Source organism: Eublepharis macularius, chromosome 1, assembly GCF_028583425.1.
Source record: "Eublepharis macularius isolate TG4126 chromosome 1, MPM_Emac_v1.0, whole genome shotgun sequence".
NCBI classification, from domain to species: Eukaryota; Metazoa; Chordata; class Lepidosauria; order Squamata; family Eublepharidae; genus Eublepharis; species Eublepharis macularius.
Genome location: NC_072790.1, coordinates 66,953,924 through 66,973,380, shown reverse-complemented (window position 1 = coordinate 66,973,380; position 19,457 = coordinate 66,953,924).

Here is a 19,457-nt window from a genome sequence, read left to right as displayed (position 1 = left end):
AGAATGAAAAGAAGTTATAGCAATGCACACCGAAATCTGATAGACAAAATAGAGCTACTGTGGATTTTATATTTAAGGTTTGGGCATGAGCTAACCCCTTCCAGAGACGTATATTGGGAAGCCTGTTTTACGGGAGCTCCATGTAGACCTCTGGAAGCATAAACGGTGCTAACATGGTGATGAGCTTTTGTGGTGAGAAGCTCCATTAAATTTTATACTGACTGACCTTTGTTTTATGTTTGTTTCAGATACAACACTTTTTTTCCCGTCATTCAGTGTGAACTCATATTTAGAACTACCTTCTGTAACATCTCTGACTGGAGCTAGATTTGCATCAGGGCAAGAATGGAAAAGAACAATGATCTATTTGACAGTGAAGACGACGGCTTTAAAAGGAACTCTCCTTTATAGTGAGGATGGATAATTCATTGATTATTTCTATAATGCTTTTCTGGTATAGAAATTACTGTACAGTTCTCATCTCATTTTTACAAACAACTGAACAAAAGAGGAGTAAATGGCTTTAGAGTGCTGACAGTCTCAGAACAAGCACAATTCAAAGAAATTTAAAATATTATCATGGTTATTTGATTTTTGTCCTCTTACATATCTACAATATTCCTATTGTCCTGAAGGCAGTGATTATAAGTAGATATTAGAACAAATATGTAATTTTTAAAAGAGAAAATTAACCCTCCAAGGTTACACTGAGACAGACAAGCTTATCCTATCATAGAAAAGAAGATATCAGTTTGGGTGTCCCATATAGATAGTTTACATCAGTCACTAATTTGAAATTTATTTTTTTCTCTTCTTAATTTCACTGTAGATCCAGCTGCTATCTCCCTCCCCCCCAACTAGTGATATTACAGTACTGTAGAAAATACAGCTCGTTGTCAAACTATATTAGTTTCTGCTTCTGTTATTCACTATTACATGACCCCCCCCTTTTCAATGAAATGTAACATTCACAGAGTTGCAGCAATAAAACTGTTGCCCCCCACCCCCCGATGCTATAAATACTTGAGATGCAGCCTTGTGGGGAGGTGGCAGCAGTTGTGATGATTGCTTTATGGGAATTAGACACAAGTTTAGTTGGGAACAGAGGAATAGTAACAGGTATCATGAAGTAATAATGCAAATGGGGTCACATCACAAAAAAAGGGAAGGAAGGAAACCTCTGCTGATGTCACAGTGACAGTGCAATGGGGCAGAGCCATGACCAGAACAGAACTGCTCCCTGCTTGGTTGGACAAATCCAGCAGGTGAATGATTTCAGTAGCGCAATATCCACCAGCGTGTGATTCAGTATGAGGCAGATTGCAGAAAGGAATGCCTGAGCTCTGCAGAAAGATTGTCATGAAGAACCACCCTTAATATACTTGTTTGGGGACTATATGAATAGAACAGAATAAGTAACTCTGTCATTGGGTTTAACAGAGAGCGTTTGCACCTGTTAGCATCTCCTTTGAATTATACTTATATAGTGGCTGGGATCTAAGCAACTAGATGTGGGCAGTTTGCTTGCGCATGAGGACTTTTAATCTTTCCTCTTGCAATGGTATCCTCCACTGAAAAGTGCCCCCTAAGTCAGAAGAATGGGACAGAATGGTTCCCCTTGAAGAGCTGCAGCCAGAAGAAAATTTTGTCTTTCCTGCTATCTGTGAGCAGAATTGCTTTCTGATTACATATGGAGGTACTTCAATTGGATCTAGTTTTCACAAAATATTGGTTATTCGGGTACATACATTAGTGTGTTTAAATAGCAATCATATACTTAGATTCTAGTTCTTTTAAAATGATTTTTTTTAATGTGAGCCAACTATGTAAATTAATATTTTAATTAAATTTGTTTATTTTTAATAGTATAAATACTATGAAATTCCAAAATGGCTGTATTACATTAAAGGTTACAGTAAGTACACAATGGAAGGCATACCCTTATCAATCTAATAACGTTTTCCATGAAAATTTCGAAAGAAAACAAGATAAGCTGCTTCTATTATTCAAGTGGCTATAGAGTAATGCCAGGGTGAGTAGCAATTTACAAGAACATAAAAAGAAGAAAAATCTTAGAGATAATATATTTTTTATTATCTTCATTAGGAGAATGCATATAAATTCTGTATAATAATTATTTCTATTTGTCTTCTGTTAATTCAGTTTGATTCAGTTTGAGCCAGTTTGGTGTAGTGGTTAAGAGTGCGGGACTCCAATCTGGAGAACTGGATTTGATTCCCCGCTCCTCCACTTGAAGCCAGCTGGGTGACCTTGGGTCAGCCACAGCTTCTAGGAGCTCTCTCAGCCCCACCCACCTCACAGGGTGTTTGTTGTGGGGATAATTCGACTCTCCCAACCGCGGCTCGCCGCTTAAGCTGGGAGCCGACAATTGGAGCCCTGGACGGAGAGGAGGCAGACTCCCTCCCTCTCCATCTGGGTTCTGGGAAGGGGCGGAGCTTAGCGCTCTTGCGCGCATTCTGCCACTTCCCGGTGTCAGTCTTCTGGAGCACTCGGCCCACCCACCTCACCCTGTTTTTAGTGCAGGAATAGCCGGCTGCTGTTTCTGGAGCCAGGTAGGAATTTTTTCCTTCCTTCCCTGATTGGCTGTGAGAAAGGGGGTTTTTTCGCCTACCTTGCACTAATGGTGGTGGTATGAGTATTGTGGGGTGCAGCCAGTTAGTGGTAGTGGCAGGAGCTTTGGGGAATAGGATGCGGGCTGGTGACCCCCTGTGGCATTCCCCAAGGTTGGGGAACAGGGTCTGCTGTTAGGGCGGTATGTCTGGGCGGCTACCGTCAGGGAGGGCAGACGCCTGAGGGGATCCCCGGGAACAAGGCCTAACCTCATGCTTGGCGGCTGGGGCGCAACAGGTGCTTGAGTGGGATCCCAGGGCCTAGCTGGCCGGGTTGCAGCCATTCAGGAGATGGCCTACACCCGGGCCATTGGGGGCTCGCCCAGACAGGCAAGGCGGTGGTCAGGTGCTGACCCCAGGGCTTGACCTGTACCACTCAGTTAGCCCTTGCCGTGCGTTATTGTTATGGCCATTTAATAAATGGCCCTTTCATCCAAGCCTGTGTCTGTCTCTTACTTCTGACTGGGGGTACAATAATAACATACTCTGTAAACTTCTCTGAGTGGGCATTTAGTTGTCCTGAAGGGTGGTATATAAATCAAATGTTTTTGTTGTTGTTAATGATATTTATGGCATCTCCAAAATTCAGAAAGTTATACTGAAGGTGATTTTTTAGTTGCTGTTCTTCATGGGAAGTTAGTCTGCAGTCTGGTATGATTTCTGGTTTTAGCTGCAAGTTTTCATGTGCTGTGACTTCCAGTCCACTGCATCATTGGACTAATGGGCCATCCCATCACTGTGCCAGTAACTCTCTTGTGCACAGTTATCTGATATCTGGTTATTCTGGATATTCTGGTTCAAAGGTTCACTTATTTAGGATTCATTAACACAGCACTGAAGAATATCTGTGGGACAATTCCTATAACTGGAGTTACAAGTATAAATGTATGCTATGCACAGCCAACTGATGATTCCAGAAATCACAATCCTTCTAGAATCTTGGTTATTCCTTAGTTTTTCAGCAAGCTATTCATACTCAACCATGTCTATTCAGTTGCAAGAATGCTTCTTGGTATCAATTTATGACTAGGTATGTGCCCCCCCCCCAATTTGGTAAATCTGGGTTAGAAATACCAACCCCTTCCCCAAAAATTCCAGAATTCCCTGAATACCAAATTGATTCCCTGATGCAGTTTGGTAATATCAGCTAAATTTGGTAAAATTTGGCGATTGTTTCCTATAGGAAAATCAACCCAGGGGCTATCTGGTGTGTATGTGTGGCGGCGGGGGCGGGGGGTTCATTTTTAAAGAAAACTTCACCAAGGTTACTCTTGACTGTCCATCTTTGGACCCTTGGGGCCAATTCTATAGGCCCCCAATGAAGGGGGGGTCACTTCATTGTTTTCTACTCCCACTGGAGAAAAAACTGGGCAAGGCTGCCATGGCCAAGGCAAGCTTGCATGCAATAGCCAAGGCAAGCTGTCATGGCCAGAGGCAAGCTGAGCTCATCCCAGAGAGAGCACAACAGATGCAAACTGAAGGAAGGGAATGGAATCCACCCAGAACAAAAGTGAAGCAAGGGGACCAACATCACACCAGAGAATCACAGAACAGAAGCAAACTGAAGCAAAGGGATGCCTTTTGCTTGTGGCTGGTTACTGCTTGGTTCTGTTCTGTGGTGTTCCCCCACTGGCTGAACCCAATATCTGTCTGCTGCGAATGACATTGGTTCTGTTAAGCTAAACTGCAACAATGTCCCTTGCTTCAATTTGGTTTGTGTGAAAGGGGTGGAATTGGCCTCAAGGGTCCAATCATCCTGAAACTTGTATGGTCTTTAGAGGACAGCCAGGAGTAGGATCCAGCCCCAGCCCACTGTATAGCCCCCAGATTGATTTTCATATAGGAAATAATGGGAGAATTTTACCAAATTAAATGGAATTATTATTTTTTTAAACCTGGATTATCAATTCTAGTTAAATATTCACTAGTTTTGATTTGGAATACCCAAATTCTACCAAATCAGCCAAAATTTGTTTTTTAATTCAAATACCAAACTAAACTACACACCCTTATTTATGACTGTAAAAGAGCCCTAGGTCACTAATAGCATGATTCAGAGCAATTTGACTTGGGAGTAAATCTCATTAAATCCCATGTTTTAATTCTTTTTTTAATTTGGTTTTTACAGATCACCAATATTCTACAGTTTATATTACTAAAGACTCTTCCCTTGCACCATTTGCCTACCCACCCACCCCCAGTAATCATAACGTTATTGTGTGTCTCCTGTTACCCTTTTTTTTGTACTGCATAGCTCCTGGATCAAGAGAGTGACTCTACTAACATTCTTGCCCTTCAGGTCTTCCTGAAAATCACTAAAAGGGCACAAAACTGGAAGTTCTTTTCTGGTTAACATTTTTCTGGTCAGAAAAAAAGAACTGAAACTCTTTGGTGTTAATTGGCATAACTCTCTCTCTTAGACTATACTTTTAATTGTGAAACTTAACTGAAGTAGTACTGAATATTCATTCACTCGGGAAATGTAAACAGAGAGAGACGTACAGCTTCCACGAAGGAAAGAGGAAATTGCAAGTTTGACTGAGACTAAAATCACAAAGGAAAAGGCTGAGGCTAGAAAAGGGAACAGGAAGCCCAAAGGCAATGAGGCTAAAAGTAGGAAATGGACTGAGCAAGAGGACTGTGAATCACGATAAATAACATGAGGAAAAGGTTACAGGAGACAGGGAACTGAGGTTAATAAAAAAAAGAGCTCCTGAAAAAACTATATGTCATTTGAGGTCAGGATTTTCAGGAAAGGATATATGCTAAGGAATGAAATAGCTGTGGTAAGGTCAGGGTAGCTAAAGATAATGGTCTCTAATTCTAGAGCCTAGGCCCTGCTGGTGAAATTTTGCCACTTGTTACTTTGTCATCACAGTGTTGTGACCTTGCAATTTTGAGAAAAAGAGGGCCAAGAAGTACTGGGAGAGGGCACATATTTATTTGAACTAAACAGCCAATTTATGGTGAGCAAGTTTCCAGTTTGTATGTCCTATACATTATTCAAGCAAAAACTGTCACCTTTTATGTAGTGTACAGTAGGTCATTTCCAATCTGATTCAGCATCAAATTCTTATTTAAAAGACCGGGTGCACTTTAGATATATATATATAAAACAATTAATTGGTGTGGAGAAGAAAGAGGAGAATAAAGGGGTAGGTAAAACTGAAAGCTTGACAGCAGCCACCTCTTATGTCAGAATAATGCATCTTGTTAGAACCTGCACTTCGAAATAAATTTCATGAGACTGCAGTAGCAGTTATAGGCACAAGTTGCAACGGGGGGAAAGTTTTTCATACTTGTCACTGAACAGACCTTTGATTTCTGTGTCCTCTATAACAAAACCTCTAATAAGGCAGAGGGCGAACAAAATGAGATGGTGCATCAGGTGCATTGGTTGAAATCCTAAATACTCTACCTTGAAGCAATGCTAGTCTGCACATTTTTACTGTGATGTAGAACCACTGAACCAACTTTTGCTTTGTGATTTCCCTTTGAAAAAGGACTAAGAGCCAAGCTACAAGAGATGAATTACATGAGGAGGAGCATGTGAAGGGAGTCACAATGTTAGTTGGGAAGGTGAGTTTTAAAAGAGATCTGAAGGCTTTGTTAATTTCGCCTCTCTACAGAGCCAGGGAGATAGCTGCTCAGAGGGTTTGTTAATTTCCTCTTTGCCTCCCAAAGGCTATGTCAGTTTCACTTCCCCTTTTAAGAGAAAGAAGAAATAAAGAAACCTTCTGAGCAGTGATCTCCCTGGCTATGTAGAGAGGGGAAATTGACAAAACCTTCCAATCTCTTTTAAAACTCTGCTTCCCAGCTAACATTATGACTCCCTTCACATGCTCCTCCCCATGTAATTCTTCTCTTGTAGCTTAGTTCTAACACTCTAGGAAATTTAATTTAATTTAATTTATTACATTTGTATTCCGCCCTCCCCGCTTTTGAAGGCTCAGGGCGGATAACAGAAATACAAACATCGCATACCATTTAAAACATTTAAAAACACTACATCTAATCAATTAACTTACAACTATGTAAAAATAAAAATATCATATATTTACATATAAATAATTAAAAGCAACACAGCGGTTCTTCCAGAGCAAAATACATGTCGTAGTGCGGAGTAGGTGTGGGCAACAGCATCTGAATTTGCATAGGGGCAACGGATTAACCCTCCCTCCACGGGGGGGGGGCAGTACTTACACTGAAGCACATGAAGAAGGTATTAAGTATACATTTTGCCACATACCTGGTGGCAAATTATATTGGTTCCTTGAAGAATTCATTGTTCATAGATGGCCCATTTTTTTCCTGCTGTAAATTCTTTCATTTGAAATGAGTTCAGTAGCTAGAATTCAAATTTAGTTACTTTGAGTAGCAAACCTTACCTTACTGCTTTGGTTCACCTTCTTATGGTAATGAGATGCAGATGTGACCTAGCTGGCAAAGAAATTTAAAACAACAATGAGATGTTTACAAATTTACAGGCTCCGTTCCCCAGATTTATAAAATGCATAGGGCATGCAAATGCCTACTTGTATATTCACCTGTATATAAAAGCAAATACATGGAAAAATTGTTAACAGAAATATTAGAAACAGTGTTATTCAGATCCCAGTTCTCAAACTTATGGCTCACCACACCTCTTTTCCTAACACATTGATGCAGATCAATGTGTTAGGTGTCCCCACCCCTCTTCTTTGCTGCTTATTCATTCACTTCCAATTCTTCAGAGACAGAATATGTCTGTGATGTATCCTTTACTCTGCTTCTGTCTTTTGCCTTATCTTACTATATAATTGAGTAAGCGTGTTTCAGACAACTCACTTTATACCCTGGTACGCCACCAGAGGGCGCTGCCATGAAGGGAAGCCTAGGAAAGGCACCATGTCCCTCCAGAAAAACTGCTATGGTGGGAAGCCCAGGCCAGAAGCAGGATAGGAGCAGGTGGCAATGCCCACCCCCTGCCTTCACCCAGCTGGTATTAGGAGCACATGACAATGCTTACCCCTCGCCTTAACTCAGTTGGTATTAGGAGCAGAGGAGGTGGCAATGCCTGCCCCTGCATTAACCCAGTTTGTATTAGGAGCGGAGTGCGTGGCATTACCCACCCCCACTTTAACCCAGTTGGTATTAGGAGCGGAGCAGTTGACAATGCCCACCCCCTGCTTTAACCGAGTTGGTATTAGGGACAAAGCACATGGCAATGCCCACACCCACCTTAACCCAGTTAGTATTAGGAGCGGAGCAGGTGGCAATGCCCACCCCCACCTTAACCCAGTTGGTATTAGGAGCAGAGCAGGTGGCAATGCCCATCCCCCATCTTCATCCAGTTGGTATTAGGAGCAGATGGTATTAGGAGCAGAGCAGGTGGCAATTGCCTCCCCCCACTTCACCCTTTTTGGATCAGGAGTGGACCAGTTGGCAATGCCCACCCTCTGCCTTAACCCAGTTGGTATTAGGAGCAGAGAAGGTGGCAATGCCTGCCCCTGCCTTAACCCAGTTGATATTAGGAGCGGAGCAGGTGGCAATGCCTACCCCCACCTTAACCCAGTTGGTGTTAGGAGTGGAGCAGGAGGCAATGCCCTTTTCCCCTTCACCCAGGCGGGATATGGAGCAGAGAAGGTGGCAATGTCCACCCTCTTCGACCTACCGGGATAAGCCACTGAGCGGGTCGCAATGCCCACCCTTCCTTCACACTGCCAGAGTCAGGAGCCAAGCATGCAGCAATGCCTGCCCCCCATTCAACCTGCCGGAATCAGGATCAGAGCAGGTAGCAATGCCTGCACCCCCTTCACCCAGCTGGGATCAGGAGCAGAGCAGGTAGTAAAGCCCGCCACTCATCTTCACCTGTCAGGATCAGGCATGGAGCAGGAGGCAATGCCTGTTCCTCCCTTCACCCAGCAGGGAGAAGGTGGCAATGCTCACCCCCCTTCACCCAGCTGGGAGGAGGCTCAGAGCAGGCGGCAATGCCTGCCACTCTTCACCCAGACGTAGTCAAGTGCAGAAAAGGAGGAAATGCCACCGTTTACCTGGCATGGATCATGCATGGATCAGGTAGCAAACCCACCACCCCTTCACATGGCCGAGATCAGGCAGATCAGGTGTGGAGCAGATGACAATGCCCACCCTCCTCCTTCACCAGCTGGAATCAGTGACAGAGGAGGAGTGAATGCCTGCCCACCCACCATCCCCTTTCTAGAGCCCATTGTATTTTTTTTCTCACAACGGGCTTTGTTGCTAGTTAAGCAATAAACCAAGTTTGCCTTTTACCCCTCCTAAGCCTAGACTGCCTTTTGAGACTTTTTTCAATCAATTGAAGCCACCCTTCAGGACTTTTATTTATTCATTTATGATATTTTTACCCTGCCTTTCTGCCCTCATAGGGCCACCAAGGCAGCTAACAAATTAAAATCTCATCTTAAGAAGCATTAAAATAATACAAAAATACATCATTCAAACAATTTCAAATCAGGGCTTAAATGAATACACAAAATGAAAACAAAACATTGGAGAAGAAGGAGGGATCATGGAGGGAATGTCAAGCTAAACAAAAAAGTCTTCACCTACTGGCAAAAGAAAGCAACAGAAGGGGACAGGCAAATCTTCCGGGGGAAAGATTTCCAGAGTCTTGGTGCCACTACTGAGAGGGCCTTCTCCAGGGTTGTGGCACCAGGGTTGTAGTCTCAGAAGGCAGGGGCACCTGAAGCAGGGCCTCCAAAGATGACCGAAGTGATCGGGTAGGTTTATAAGGGAGTAGGTCCTGTATGTTGGTCCCAAACTATATAGGGCTTTAAATCACCAACACCTTGAATTGTGCCTGGAAACAAACTGGAAGGCAGTATAGATGAGCTAAGACAGGAGTTATATGTTCCCTCCAACTTATTCCAGTCAGCATCCTGGCTGCAGCATTCTGCACCAACTGAAGTTTCTGGACACTTTTCAAAGGCAGGCAGACCATGCAATTTTGTTAAAACAAAATGGCACACCTGGCTGCACATGAAACGCACTCCGGCTGGGGGCCACTTTTGCCTTACTGCATGGAGGGAGAGGCAGACCTCCATTCCCAGGCATTTTGGGGAGGCAGGGCCTGGCCCTATAAAGGGTGGCTCCACCTCCATAGGGCTCAGTTGCCTTTGAAAGCTCAGAAGCAATGCTGCACAGTGAAGCTGCGGTTTTTAGACCCTCACTGTGAGCCAAGCCACAAGTGATGCCTGACACAGGTTGGACACTTGTCAGCTTACCTCAAGTTTTGATGGGAAATGTAGGTGTCCTGGTTTTACAGCTTGGCTCTCCATTACAGCTGCAAGACCAGGATGCCTACATTTCCCATCAAAACTTGAGGGAAGCTGACAAGTGTCCAACCTGTGTCAGGTGTCACTTGTGGCTTGGCTCTGTCTCACTGCTCGAGCCTGCTTATCGCGGTAGCAGTGGCAGTGGCTGAATTGGGGGCAGTGGTGTGGTCTTGAAAGCCAGTGTGTGTCAGCTTGGTGGCCCGGCAGCCAGTGGCTATGGCAGCGTCGCCCAGGTCGGGGATTCAGTGTGGCCCCTTTGAACCATATGTCTTGTCGTTGCAGCCAGCTGGCTGGCGGCACCAGCAACAATGCCTGAGACTGGGCATCTCTGCTGCTGTGCCTGGGATGCCACCTCAGCAGCATGGTTTGAAGTGGGAGGCTTGTTTCCCTGGGGGAGCATTTTACCTCCTCACTCCCATTGCTAGCCCTGTGGGGAGCTATTTTGACCATGCTGGGTGGGCTCCATGGGAGGCTTTAAGGCCTCGCTTGGCCCAGGGGAAGCTTCAGGGCTTTGCCCTAGGGGCGTCTGGCGAGAGGGAGGCGGGTTGGCAGTTCATGCAGTTTTGTTAAAACAATACTCTGCAGGTAGATCAGGCAGTTTCATTAGAAATATGTTAAGAGAATTTAATGTTGCTAAGAAAATTTCTGTTAACAATGCTTGCTTATTGGATGCAGCCAACACTTTTACAAGAAATTTAAAAGAAATTCTTACAGGACAATCCTAAACTCTTTAAAGCCCAGTGACTGCAATGCACTTACTAATGTGTAAATCTGCTTAGGATGACTCTTGTTAAAGGCATTCATTTCATTTATTGGTCATTGATGTAAGTCACAAGAACTGCAGAAAAACTTACAATCAGCAAGGTACAATTAAATGCTAGTTATACCAATGAAACATTTCAATATATTACATTTTTTTTAAAAAAAAAATCTACAACTGGGCTTGCTTGAAATTAATTCTTTTTAAGAACTTGCTTCTGACTTTCTAGCCTAAAAGCTGACTTACACTTTTTTATAAACCTCATATATTTTTTCCAAGACTACAAGCAAACCTTTTTTTAAATTAAACTAATCTCTCGTCTTTTTGGAAACATGACTTCAGTGGTTTGGAAGACTAAAAAATCCTAAGCCCTTTTTTAAAAAACCACCTAGCCAATTGTTTGGGAGCCCTGGACAGCCTAATTTTTTTTTAAAAAAATGTATTTTTGTATATTTAGAATGGAATTAATTTAAAAAGTAAAACCTAGGCTCCAATTAATTTTTAATATCACGCGATTAGTCTTCCTGGAAGCTAACCAAAGCCTATTTATTTTTTAGAGAACACTGATGCCTAAGCTGAAATGTATTTTGTGTTCTTTAAAATACCTAAACCTTCACCTACAGTTAATTGTTTTTAAAATCTAACCAGAAATTTTCTCTACAACCTGCTGCAATGACTAAATTTTTACAAACTAACCCAAATACCCCTAAAACTCTGTAAAACAACTCCCCCCAAAATCACAACATGGAAAGATCTTTCAAACAACTATAGAACAACAACTGTGAAATTAGAACCAGAAGAATGCAAAAAGATGGACATAGTAACAACTTATAAAATCCCCCCACAAGAGCACAAACCTTTTAAATATTTTTAAAACATTTAGAAACAGAGAAAATGCAAAGCAGTTAAAATTATTAAACTAGGCAAGAGAAGAGAACTCAACAAAAGAGTACAAGCCTTTTAAACAAGCCTTTTTAAAGGACCAGAAAGAAAACAAAAGCTCCCATTTAGGTTGTTGAAATAACATTATCCCTGTCCATGTTTCCTTTTATTGCTTTCTCCTGTTTCGTCCATAGATTTCTTTGATGTATATGACGTATCTGTCTGTGTGAATGTGTGTATAGCAGCCACTGACCACATAGTAGTAAAATTTGTCACTTTCCTTCAGTAGCTTCATATGCTTCAGCACTTCTTCCTGCCTAACTGCAGCTGCTTTTCTGACTTCTTTTGGCCTCTATCGCTCCAAGTTAGCTTTACTTTTAAATCTGCAGCTTGACATATATGCAGATCTCCAGACTTAGACTCTCTTAGACTCAGTTGTGGACTGCGTGGGAGGAGGGCAGGATCCTGGGCAGTCATCACATTAGAGGGAGGTGCAGGTTTCCCTTGTCCTTGGTGGAGCCGGAGCCCATGGAGCCCAGATTCAAATTCCAGGGCCAGCCAATCAAAGCAGACTGGCCCAAACGTCAAGGAGCAGGAAGAGGGCTGAGGACGTGGGAGGCATGATTTCCATGCAGGTCCACTGCCCCTTCTTTAAGAGGGAGGCGGCCCCCCACCCCTCGACACTTAGCTCATGACTGGCATCCCACCCAGCCCTCCTTTTTTTCATAACTTTGGAGAGAGCAGGCAGTGTGGGCATTGGGCACCAATCTGTTTTTTTTTGGGGGGGAATAGGGCCCATGAGCTCAGTGTCCTTATTATGGGGATCCCCTTAAGGATCTGGGGAGTGGGGCATGGCAGGTGCATGCCCAGCTCGGGGGCTGTCAGGTCTGTCTCACTCCCAGGTGGTGGGAGATCCACACAGGGGTGCACACCCATGTGGTATCCCACTAGCTGTCATCCCATGGTCTCCCCCCCCCTCAGCAGGGGTCTGAGGGGACATGGCGGTCATCAGCTTGCAGGCAGGTCAGCTGATGTTCAGATCAGTGCCCTATGCAGTGCCAATGCTCTGTGAGCTATAAATCAATAAAATTGTGGCCTCTTTTAATTCCATAATGGTTGTCTGGTGTATTTTGTCGCCTTGTCTACTTGCTCTCCTCCCCCTCTCAGCACTGGCCTGCAAAATGTATTTCATTCCATTTTAGACATCTGGAGCTTTTAACTTTTGAAGAAGCTCCTTGCTCCCACCTTCAGTATTACTTCACTGTCAGCATCTATTTCTGTTTCCAAGGATGTCATTTCACTTGGAACAAAAAATAAAAAATATATCAATTTTGTTACTAACAACAAAAGTAGTGCTATGAGGAAAAATAATGTATGATTTTTAAAAAGGTACAACAAAACACAAAACAAAAATACAATACTGCTCATAGTAATTAGTTGCAAGTGTTAGCCATCACTTCCAATAATCGTTTGCTCTAAGATGTAATTTTTAATTTAACTTTTAATCCAATGTTAAAAACATTAGAAATTATTCTTTCTACAAAAAAAGTTATACCTATTTGGAATTTACATCTCCAAAAATATATATTTTCAAACAAGCATTAGCATTGTGCAATAAATAGTTGCACATGAATGAATGAAAATATTCATTCCATGAATAAATGAAAATATTCATGTCCACCATCTTGTTCTATGACAGCTACAAGAAAAATAACTGTTTTCACAACAAAAGGGATAATTTATTTGATTTTATTGATCCCCAAAAATGTACATTTTGACACTAATATCAGCATCCTACAAGAATGTGAAAAAAGATCCACCGTCTTGCAAAATGGCTGCTACAGGAAAAAAATGGCTGTCTCTAAAACAAATATAATACTGTATTTGACTTTATTGGCCTCAAAACATATATTTTGGCATTAAAATGAGCATCCTATGGTAATTTTAAATAACAAAATAACCTTATCCACCATCTTGGAGTATGGCAGCTACAGGAAAATGTCCCAAAATAGGAATGTCTAAGAAAATTTTAAAGCAATAGTGTTCTGAAAGGCAAACAAACAATAAAGTTCTCTATATATACATATAGGAGTCTACTCCAGAACCAGGATCATTTAGCATTTGCTCCAATAAACCTTGTTTGTATAGACTTTCATTTATAAGTTTACTCCAACGTGCAAGTTCCATGAGGCTAACCTTGGAAATTAGTGAGCTTATTCCCAACTTTGCTCTCAATAAAATGGCCAGAGTAAGGGGGCAATCACAGCATTTTCCATACAAATTTCTTTAGAAATTCTAGTTCTTTAATATCAGATCCCCAGTCACTGACTTTGCACATGACTTGGAGTATTTGCAAGACTACCTGGACTATATAGTCTCCATCTCCCTGCAATTTTCTAGAGCTCAGGAAGTGTATGATGACTTTTGACTTGTAAATGGACTGTTCCCTTGCAATTTCTCAGCAAAATGCAGCTCCAAGTAATTAAATGTTTGCTGTATTTGCTGTATAAACAGGCTAACTAGCCCCTGTTTATGTTTCCTAGGTCAGTGCCTAAAACCATCTCTTTTACTTCAGGACAGTTGATGGTTAGCTGATCCTTTTTCCATAAGAACTAACTTAACTTGATTTGTTCAACACCCATAGAACAGTTTAACTGGAACGAACCAGTTGGCCCAGGCTATTTACACCATTATTGTCTTACTCTTTATCCTTCTCAAAGTACAAGCTCAGCAGCCACAGAACACATTGCACAGAGGTGACTGATTGGTTTAGCACTTTAATTTTTCAGCTGTTGGTGTAAAATTTAACAAGTATATATATAAAAGTAAATGACTTTAAAAACACACGTCGCTTTTGCTGACAGTGTAGAGAAAAGCTTCCTCAGCTAAACTATCATGATTTGAAAAGAAAGTTATTGGCTGTAGGGCAGATTCTCCCAACAGTAAATTGAACTCTTCTCTACTCAGTGGCTCCAAACTGATGTTGATAAGACTTTGTTACTATGGGCCCTGCTGCTAAAAGAATAGGTGGCTATTTAATGTTGGGGGGGGGATAGGAGATACATAATTCATTGAAAAGTACTATATAGCCTAAAGGAACAAGAAGCTAATTTCAAAAAGAATGCTTAGCACATGGTCTCTAATGGATTATCAAGTATTTCTTGGGATACAAGGACAAACGTATATTTCTTCAATTATTTATTAAGAAGATATCTTCCTCTCTGCCTTTCAGTAGGCATTTGTTGGGAGAAGAGTAATTGCTAATCAGTGAACCACATACAATGATACTGTTTTCATACATGGAATATGATACTTTCATTGTTGTTGTTTTTGTGGATTGTTTGTGTTACGTTTATATATGCTGCCAAACGATTTCTGAGGCAAGTGTGGTGGTTTTTCTCAAACTGTCCCCAAATTGAGTGTATGTGTACATACACTTTTTATTGGTCTGTATCAGAACTACATAAAACTTTAACAAAACAAAAGAAGGCCTCTGAAATAAATTTCAAAGAGAATTGTGTATGAAATTGTGAGGGAATGTTCAGTTGTCCAACTCTAAACTATGAGTAGTTAGGCATCCTTATTCCTGTTTCATGCTACTAAGAGAATTTGCATATGCCTGTGGGGTGCTCAGTGGATCTAAAAGCAATATGATTCTTGCAACCTTGAAAGGTATTCTGGCCTACTTGGAATGAAGCTGAACTGAAAGGCATTTCACTGTTGCCACTGATCCCTTAAGTTTAAGCAATGGCATTCTCACAGACACTTTGTCAAGGCCAACTTGAAATCTTCCATAGACCAGAATTCAACAACTGCCATTTCCTATTTTTTTTCCATGTCAGATGACTGACTGGATTTGGAATTGCTATCACTAATTTCTTTATAAGCTCATCTAACATAAATCCTTGATTTCCTGGAAGTATTATTCCCAGTGTTGATTTGTAACCATGTAGTCTTTATACTTAAGTAAACATCTTACTGAGTATCTGATATCTGAAGCTCATTTCTGACTTCAGTCTTCAGCATCAAATGTTGGAAGTTTTGGTCTACTTCATGTCCAAAAGTGAGACACAAGAATAGAGTCCTTTTACATAACTTTAAATTCTTAGAGATTCTGAAACACCATGGGAATATCTGGAGGCATACTTCGGGGAGAGAAGAAATTCACAGGAATCATGAACTATATCCACAGTACCCTTCATATAGCCACAGAGTTGTCAGGTCTGTAGCGACCATGCTGTGGCAAACACTAACATTGGTGCTTGAGGCTTTATGTGCAAAAATCATGTTCCTTTTTTAGTTATTACTGTATAATTATTCTGTCTAAAAGTATATAAACCACATTCTGACCACGTGGAAAACTGTGGGGGGAAATGCCATTCACATATTCAGGATATTTTGAGTTTATAAATAGAGGCGCATGATTCAGGACCAAGAACCAGGGTAAAAAGCTAAATCTGGCTTCCCTGTTTCCCCTATTTCAGGCACCTGGATTTATAGGGCTGGATTATCCAGCTGCAGGCTGCTGCTGCAGGCAACCTCAGCAGTGAGAGGGCAGTGGTGACAAAAACTGGAGCCAAATTCCCCACCGTTACAAGAGAGTAGCATGAGGCTGGCAGGACAGGGAGAGGAGGCAGCAGGCAGAGTGGATTCCTATCCCATTCTGCCCCTCCCTCCTACCCAAGTTCCAAAAGAACCCCTCCAAGCTGCCACAACCAGCCACTTTTTAAACTCTGCAGATTGGCAAGTCTCACCCCCCCCCCCCACCCTTGCTTCAGAGATTCCTGATGGTATTTTCTGGTTTAACTTTGAGATTCTCTGGTTTGACATTGAGATTCTCTAAGCCTGCAAGGGAGGAATGTCAAACCAGAAAATCACAAGCAAAGAGAAGGAAGGCTAGCCACGAAGTTTAAAAAGCCACTCTCAGAAAAAATGAAGAGCGGCTGGGGGCAGATTGTGCTGGAACCTATAGAACTGTACCAATCCTCCTGAAATTGGGGAAGTATTTACAGGACAGTCAGCAATAGGTTCCCTGCAAATTTGAGGAAGTTATCTTTAAAAATAGCATCCTCCCAGCCTCTCAGACATTTCCCTCCTCATAGGGAATAATGGCCGGTTAAATCCAGGTTTCTCTAACCCAAATCAGAGAATCTGACCCAGATTCCAGAGATCCCAGATTCCCCCCTCCCAACCCAGATCTGGATTACCTGATTTTTTTTTTCTTTTTGGTGTACATCCCTACCTTTAAAAATTAACTTTATACTATTTAGTTTTTTTAACAAGTAATTTTCCAGATATTTGTACTTCTCTTTATAAAAAGTGTAACAAATATTTTATTGTCTTTAAAGTGAGTGATGAGCATGCTGGAGAACACTTTCTTCACCTGTACCTTTCGGAAGGAAGACCTACCGCACGGATTGGCTGTGGTACTTCGCAGGATGTTCTGATGGTGACTGCCAATTCCTCCATTAGCAAAAATGCCCTTGTGCCTCTCACAATAAGGTATGAATTTCCCATGCTTCATTGCCTAGTTGATTGTATATGCTTGCTAAAATATAGACGGTATAAAAGTGAAATGTAATTCTTTCTGAAAAAATATTCCAAATGAAAAGATGGAAGGGAAAGTATTTTACATTTCAGAAATGAAAGATGTATACACACAAACACACAGTATTAGCTACCTCACTTTTAAAATATTTTATTCTGTGCTTATCTTGCAATTATATTGTTTGTCAAAATGCACTTTTAGTGTTCAAATATAAATTCATTAAGATCTACAGCTTCAATGTGACCATTTTACTCAGCATTTTGCCGATAAAGTCTCTCAGATCTCTTCCGAATTGGACTCTACGTAGGCAGTGAGGGAGTGAAATGGTGCTGGGCTGCCAACTTGTCCAGTTTTTTGGTGATACTTTTCAGTTTATTTAATCTTAGTAATTGCATGGGATTTCTGGAGGTTGGAGTCCTAGCACCTGTGTGTATGCTGACCCTTGTCCTTACCGGCAAAGATGGCCTCACTTATTCAGCTTTGCTGAAGAATTAGCTCTTAGGAGCTGGTATTGAGAAAGGGCAAGACCCCCAGACAGAGGACAGATGGCTGCAGCCCTCCACGCCCGAGAAAGAGTCTTTTCACGCACTCTCTGACCACAAAACGCTCCAGCCCAGACGATGGCAATGAGTTCTTGCCATATTCACTCTCCCCTGTCAGCAACAAAAGCCAAAAGTTGCTAAGATCCCTTCAAAAGCCTATGAGGAAGATCTCAAAGATTCCATTTAAGGTCTTGGACACTCCAGAGCTGCAGAGCTGCAAGATAATTTTAAAAAATTATTAGGTTCACGTGGATTTCAAAAGATTTGAAGCCGGTTGGTTTTAATAAAGGGGTTTGGCCTGATCTTTTAGTCTTCCAAAAGACTGAGGTTAGATTTTCAGAAATATTAAGGTTTGGATTATTTTTTAAAAATGGTTTTATATGTGGGCTTTAAAAACAATTAACTGGGCTTTTAAAAAAAGAATTCCAAACTTCCAATATAGCTATAGCTCCAAAATGTAATAATCTTTTAGGCTAGGTAGAACTTAAAATCAGAAGCATGTTTCTAAAAAGAATTCAATTGAAGCAAGCCTAGGTGTAGTTTTACACACACACACTAGGTTCTGTGGGTTTGGGGGAAAACGGCTATGCAAGTTAGTGATCAGGAGGACATGTAGGCAGAAAATGTCAAGGGTAAGTGAGTCAGGTAAGTGAGTCAGGTTAGTTAGTGCTCAGACTAAGAGTATAGGGGAGCCTAGTGGAGCCCCTAGGTTTGGCAAAGTAGTCCAGGACAGAGACTGTGCCATAGGAGGGGAGTGCAGTGGCACCCTGGGGTTTCTAATCAGAAGAGCAGTAGAAGGGAGGGGGAGGGCAGCAGCTATTTCCCCATCTGTGCTGGGAGGGAAATCATTTTTTCCCTGCAGGAAAAGTCTATTGATGGGTACCTGTCAGCAAAGGAGCAGGGAAGAAATACTTACATATCTTCAAAGCTTTTTGCAAAATGTTGATCAACTCATCATCCACAGCTTATTAGTTGAAGCAGCAATGTCTCTTTATTCAAAAAGCTGAAGTATTAAATGGTTTGCTGCTCTGAAAAGCTTTTTACATTTAGTGAAACTGCACTAGACAAGAGTGATTTGAGTTGGCAAGCTTCACATTCAGAAGCTAATTTCCCATTTTCCTAGTTTGACATTTAAGTAAAATACACACATTTGTGGATTTGCTCCAGAACATACTGAAAACAAATGTCATTTGCATTTACACATTTCTAATCTGTGGTGTTAGTGCATGTGCAGTTCAGTATTCTAAATGACAGAGATATACACCTGATCTTATGAGTTGATTATTGTTTTCGAGATTTCCTTCTATTATGTGAAAAGCGGAGCAGCAGATCCTTCACCAAGCAACAATGAATGTGTGATCCTTTTGCAGCCATGGTTATCCTGTGGCCAAAGGTACAGGCAAGTACGGCATTGCCTTTGCAAGCGTATAATCCAGTCCAAAGTTTACTTAATTAACTTTTCAACATTATCATATTAGAAGCAGAACCAGAGACACCCTAAAATAAAATCCAAATATTTCATCCTATGGTGGTAAATATATGAATATATATAATCTCTCTTCTTCTCTCACTATATATACAGAATATATACAGAATAAAGAGAGAATAAATGCATATATTACTGAAATTTTGATGTGCTTTAGTGGTATCTTAAAATTTGTTGCCTGAAGCAAGCTGCCTCCTCCTCCTCCTGAAGGGTATTGCTGGCCCTGTGTAAGACAAAATTAATTAGATTTGTGAGAAATAGCTTTCTGGAGAAATAGCAAAGGTAATAAAAATTCAGCATCTTTAAAACCAGCC